This window comes from Coffea eugenioides, chromosome 4 (genome assembly GCF_003713205.1).
Source record: "Coffea eugenioides isolate CCC68of chromosome 4, Ceug_1.0, whole genome shotgun sequence".
NCBI lineage: Eukaryota > Viridiplantae > Streptophyta > Magnoliopsida > Gentianales > Rubiaceae > Coffea > Coffea eugenioides.
The window spans coordinates 23,374,531-23,381,549 of NC_040038.1; positions in this window are offsets into that span (position 1 = coordinate 23,374,531).

A 7,019-nucleotide genomic window follows, 5' to 3' on the forward strand; every position below is an offset into this window, starting at 1 on the left:
GGCAGTTTAGAATTGATTCATTATACTTGTTGACCAGTTCTTCTCAATCTCAATTATTTCCTAGTTACAACGTGTAATAGAATTTTATCCATATGTCAAAAATAAATTAACTTTGATGGCTAAATTGCCCACCCAATCTCTAATGCACTAACAATCTTTCATTTACTAGTATTTCTTTCTTTTTTTAAAAATATATACAAGTATACAAAGAATCTAACCATACTTTGCTCCAAAAGATGTGCTTAACTGGAGAACAAAATAGAAAAAGGAGACTATCAAAAAAAAATTGGAAAAAAGGAGGACACGATCCGTCTAGTTTAACCATACCATATCTACTCACAACTTATAGGATTAAATGTATTTAGCTCCATGAAGTTTACCCCGAGTTGCACTTCACTTTTTGAATTCCTTTTATAAACATTTCACCCTGTGCTTGAAGTGTTAGGATAAAAGTGTCCTTCTATATTATTTATTTTTTCATTTCTCTTTTTCTTTCTTTCTTTCCTTTTCTACTTTTTCCTTTTGATTTTTTTAAAATTTTCTCTCTTTGCTTATATGGTTAGCAAATCTTTTCTATTTGATATTTTTTGTGTATTACTTTTAATTTGTTTGTACTTATTTTTGTATTCTATTATATCTTTTTTGTGTTTAACTTCAATTTAATATTAATCACAAACTTCTGTTATAACAAAGTATATATTAGATGTGTCCATAGTATATCTCGTATAGTATTTAAATTATTTAAATATATCTAATAGTTTAGAGCCTAGGTTAATCAATTATAATATTAAAACAAACGAAAAACAATATCATAATAAAAATTGTTTGATGAACTATACATAGTAAATAAGAAATAAATAAAAGTACTAGTTTTTCAATTATTTAATATACACATTTAAATATTAAGTAATTATAAGTTCTAGCTTGTTTATAAATGTATTAAATAGTCCAGTTGATAGATTACATATGCCTTTTATTATGACAAGCATATAGCATTTTTACATGCCGTACAGTTTGTCATGAATTACCTAATGATATAATCAAATAAATAAAGAAATTGCAACAAGAATGAAATTATGTATAGAAGAAAATTCAATATTATTATAAGCATATAATTAGTAATACTAATAGGAAAGGGACAAAAATAGTGGCATGAGAGAAGGGTAAAAAACAAAAAAAAAATTAAAGTAGCAGAGAGAGAGAGAGGGAGTGAATAAATAAGGAGAACAGTAAAATAATGTGCCAAGGATACTTTTCTCCAAATAAATAAAAAAGGAGATTAAGAGCATATAAAAGAAGTTAAAGGAGGTAAAGTGTAATGTGTGGCAAAGTTTAGGGGGCTTTAGAGCATTAATAAATAAGGAGAAAAGTAAAATAGTGTGATAAAGATACTTTTATCCAAATAAATCAAAAAAGGAATTAAGTGCCTATAAAAGAAGTTAAAGGGTGGGAAAGTGTAATGGGTGGCAAAGTTTGGGGGCCTTTTGTACACTTAACCCTAAAACATGTTAACATATTCACTGTTTTAATTTTTGAAGATTTTCTTCAGTTTTTTAAATCGAAACTTATTCGTCATAAAAATATATTATCTATACTATATGTGTTTTTTAGCTGGCTTACTAAATCATAAGTATTTCAATTATATAGAAAAAACTTTTTGTACTTATAACTAATAATGAAAAGTTTTTCTTCTTCTATTTCTTTTGGAGCATGGATCCACTTTTCGTAAAAGATTATGCATTCGCATTTACGTCTCCCAAGGGAAGGCAAAAGGATTGTACTTCCCAAAAGTTCCCTTAGCCCCCAGCAGATTTAGTCAATTCACTATTACTGCCAACATAAAGGGTCCATATAAAGATAGATCCAACAAATGTTCTCCAGTTTGTTTTGAGCACTCTTGTGAAACTTTACCTAAATTCTATGCAAATTCTTTTTGTTTTCTTTCTGTAATTATGTTGATTAGAATATTTGGTGGTCTTTTTTTACTTCTAGATCTCCTTATCATTTTTTGTCTAACTGGTTCCACCGAGGACTCATTAAAAGATGTTTTTTTTATAATTTTTTTGAAAAATTAAAGTTAAATGGAAAAAGGTGTTTGGCGGCGGAAAAGAAATATTATGCATGTTTGTCCATTCACATGATAATTTTGGTGTAAATCAAAAAACCTTTTTTTAATAAATGTTTTCATTCTTTCGTCGTTTACTTTGTTATTTTGGGGATATGTCAAAATTCTGCCAAATTCTTCTGCTTTTGTCATATGTGAGTCAAGATGTCACTGGTCTAAAACTAATTTTATTGGCTCACACCATTCTTTTGCATTCTCATGTGTGGGTCAATATGTCACTGATTTCTCATATGTAGTGTACTATGAATTTTTTTTAGCTGAAATTTGGTTCAGTATTTCTCAAGAAACTGTATCTTAATAATTTGGACCACTGAGACCCTAATAATCTTCGTTCTTTTATTCCCCTTCTTTATGGAATTCTCTGATATAAATTAAACAAATTACAAACTTTATCCAAAGAAGCTGTTATAAATGTATTTAGTTTGTTTCTTCAATGGGCAAAAAGAAACATGCATTTAGTAGGATTGGAAACCCTAATGTCCACGCAAGAAGAGTCGTATTTATATTGTTCAAATAAGGACAAATATTTGGATTCAACACTTTTTTCTACAAGAAAAATTCGCTAATTTCACCATTGGAAGAAGGAATCTTTTCTCAAGTTGAAGATTATGTATAGTACCAAAGTCAATATTTTCTTCGATCCATTGCTTTGCAACGAAGATTGGAACTCAAAATTTCATGTTGATTAACCCAAATGGAGCAATTGCTAATACCCGCTAGAATAGACATAATGAATTCCAAACATTTGTCGATTTTTCAATGTTGATTTGCACAAGTGGTGCATTGTGTATGTTTTGATTTTAATAACATAAAAAAAGATCAATTGTCTGTGCCATGTAGTGGCAGACCTAGTATGTGGACACCGGAGCAGGTGCCCCCACTGCCTCTTTAAAATTTGACTATTACCACTATAATTTTCAAAAGATTTTATTTTTACTCTCATTAACTTGTTCAGAAGTAAAAATATAACTATAGATAGTTTTGTAATCTAATTGAAATAGAGTATTAAAGAATCCAAAAAATCTCTTCCATTATTCATTTAGTACCATTAGAACTTCTTGTGGTTAATTGCTCACTAATTGAACAATTTATAGAGACTTTTTTTAGTGAAACAAAATGTAGATTTATGCTATTTAATTGTCCTCTTGATCTCCTTCTAATGCGCAAAACAGTAACTCTCCTCTGTCTCTCACCGATTCTTCTTCCTCATCCTTAGTTCATCTCCATCACCATTCACCTTTTCGTTTGAGTGATGAACAAGAATATTATAAAATGCAAAACATAAAAGAAATAAAGCTCAAGCAATTGTAAATGTTTTGCGTAGTGTTCCACAAACGCGATTGTTTTATTAATGCATACAAGTATATTTATAAAGAAATAGAGAAAGAGAGAGAATTTTTGTATGCCATTTTTTGTCATTGAATATTTTTGTTATGCCCTATTTTAGAAAAAATTATGGAAGAAATTCTAATGTTGATTTTGCCCACAATGGAAAATTATTCCTAGCTCTGGCACGGATGTAGTGTATTATGCGTAACTATAATTCAAATAAAAAAAACATCGACAGTCCAAAACAATGAAAGATAGCCCGGATGAAAGAAGGGAAGGGTCAGCGGAATTTAATCACCTAAGTTTTATTCCAATTGTAGGGTGCTAAATGACCTCTCAAGTCCTCGAAAACTATTCATTTGTCTTTCACATTTATTTATTTTTTCAGCAAGGGAAAGGTGAAATTTAAGAAGTAGTGAGGGGAAGGGGAGTTTAAACTAGGACCTCTAAATCTTAATATCTTAACCTTAGCCACACTAGATCGATCTTCTCGGCTGTCTTTCAAATTTCTCTATTCACATTTTTACTGTTGAAGAGATTTAAATTATGATTTTACTTGTACAAGGTTCAATATAATTCCTCAATGACCACAGGTGTCATAGGACTTCACATCCACCTCGTATATTACATGGATTACTACAAAATTATGATTTCCTTTTTTTTTTTGTTACTTGTGGTATAAAATCCTTTTGTATTAGGTAATTATGAAATATATACTCCTAAATTTACTACCTTACCAAAGGCATCTGGGACAACGTAAGATTTAAGTATTAATAATACTAATCTCCTCTTGATATTTCTATTCCTTATACTCTATAAGAATGAATTTTAGTCAAACTCATCTTTAAATTTTAACCGCGTGATAGGAGATTATTTTTGCCTTTTGAGGTGGTGGTTGATAGGTTGTAAAGTTACGAGCACAAGTAACGGAAGCCTGTGACTTTGTTAAGTTTGTTAGGATCCAAACGTGGAATAAACAACTATTGAGATATCAAGTGCACAACAATTTAATGAAAAACAAGCTACAAGCATGAAAGATAGACGACACACAGTATTTAACGTGGTTCGACTCTACCATTGAGCCTACGTCCACGGAGAGAAATATGTTCTTTATTATGAGAGGAAAACCATATACAAGAATACAACTTGAACCCAAACCCAACCCTTTGTTAGGATCGAAGACAACCAAATGAAAGAGATAAGCAGTGTAAAGATCACAAACGTAACAATAAATAAATAAAAAGGAAAGAATTGCAAACCAATTAACTACCAAGCTCCTCTTGAGCTTATAGATTAATTCAAATAAGATTCTTCAAGTTGATGAATTACAATCACTCTTGCGTACAAAGGAAGGTTCACCTCCTCCTTGCCCCGAACACCACTCGGTCAAGTTAGGAAGTTTTACTATCCCTCAGGACGACCCTCACAGAGCTACACTCATGAAGTATTCACTCACAAATGAAAAGTTTACAATGAACCTCACACCACTAAAACTACAAATCTTCTTTGTAAAGTATTTTCTCACTAAAATCACTTTAGATCTTTTGTATCTTCGGTGTGCAAAAATTGTTTGAAATATCTGACCAACCATTATTTATATAGGATCAAGAAAGTGCCTCATTAATGCTTCTAACGGATAGAAAGTAGTTGAAAAGTCAACTAGCCGTTGGAGTGTCGGACGTCCGATAGTCCTATTTTTTGCGTCCGACAGCAGGCAGTGAGTTTCAGAGATTTTCTTCAATTCTTTCGGACGTCCGGTGCAAGCTCTTTGTGCGTCCGACAGCAAACAAAGAGATTTGAAAAATTATCTTGTTTCTATCGGACGTCCGGTGGAGACATATTCTGTGTCCGAAATTGTGCAATGATTATCGGACGTCCGGTATTGTCATCACAAGCGTCCGACAGCTTTCAACAACCTTTGTCTTCTTTCAATTGTACTTGTTCATGGAATCAAATAACTTCATAACTGAAAATATATATTGAAGAGATATTAGTATCACCCATTTGTTTTGTAAACATCAAAAGATAGGGATCAAGATCAACATTCTCCCCCTTTTTGATGCTGACAAAACAATGAATGGAAAGAAATAAAAATAAGTATAAGCTCCCCCTCAAACATTGCATCTAAACTTATAATCTCAGAATAACTCCCCCTTACACATAGCATTTATTTCTCCTCCTTTTTGTCATCATAAGATGAGAGTAAAAACTAGTTACAAAATCCAGCAACAATAACAGAGAATCCAATATTCCAAATAACAACAGAGAAATGACAGCAATCATCAACATATCACAACAAATCATCATGAGATCGACATTATTCTTTTTACTCCCTTTTTGACATCATACAAATACAGTAAAAAATTAAGAAAAACTTAGTTCAAAGCATCAGAAACATCAAAAGAGAATTACAAAAAAGCATTATGAACAAGAATCTCATCAATCTTACAAATATCTCCTACTTGTTAGAATTAGTATCATGTCTAACTATCTACATGCATTTCATGCATCTTCTCATGTTTTTTCTCACATAACAATCACTTTTCATTGACCTTTTGACAACAAAAATTACACATAACCAAAGAGTTATTTATATGATCAGGTTTAATAAATCTTACTTGTCTTCTCTTATAAATAGCAAATTCGTTGGAATTAGAATTCAACCTATTCTTTTGAAAACAGATTTGTTTCTTGTGTTTAAACAATTCATTTAGACCATCCATTCTTCTTTTCAAATCACCTTGTTCCTTTTTGAATAATTCACAAAACTTTGTTTTTCTATCAAACTCCAAGTGTAAAGCAGTCTCACTCTTTTTGAAGTAATTATTTTCAGTTTTCAATTTTTTATTTTGTTGAAAAAGATTTGCATTGTCTTGAAGAAGAAAACTAATTTTATGTTTTAATTTCTTGTTTCTAGTATAAGATTCTTTCAAACTATCATGCAATTTTATAATGAAAGATTCAAAATCATCATCAATTTTATCATCACTTTCAAATTGAGAGTTAGAAGATGTTACCTCATCGTCTCCAATGGTCATAAAAGTCAATTGAGTAGATTCTTCTTCCTCTTCAATTTCACCATCGGAATTGCACTCATTCCATGTGAATTGAAAGTTGTTGAATCTTGATTTTCTTTCTTCTTTCTTCTTCATCATTGGACATTCATTTGCGTAGTGTCTAAGTTGGCCGCATTCATAGCATTTGTCACGTTACTTTTTGTTGGCCTCACACTTTTCTTTGTTTCTTGCATTGTTGAATTGATTAGAATCTGAATTGCTAGATCCTCCTCTTCTAAATCTCCTTTTATTGAGGATCCTCTTGAAACTTCTTGTGATGAGAGCTAGATCACTATCATAAGTTTCTGCATCTTCTTCATCTAGGAAGGCAGAATCATCTTCATCTTGAGATGCCTTTAGAGCAATGCTCCTTCTTACTTTCGCATCTTCTTTCTCTTGCACTTTGGACTTAAGTTTCAGCTCATAAGAGATTAGAGAATTAATAAGAGATTCAATGGGCAAGGAATTCAGATCTCTTGCCTCTTCAATAGTAGTCACTTTATTTTTCC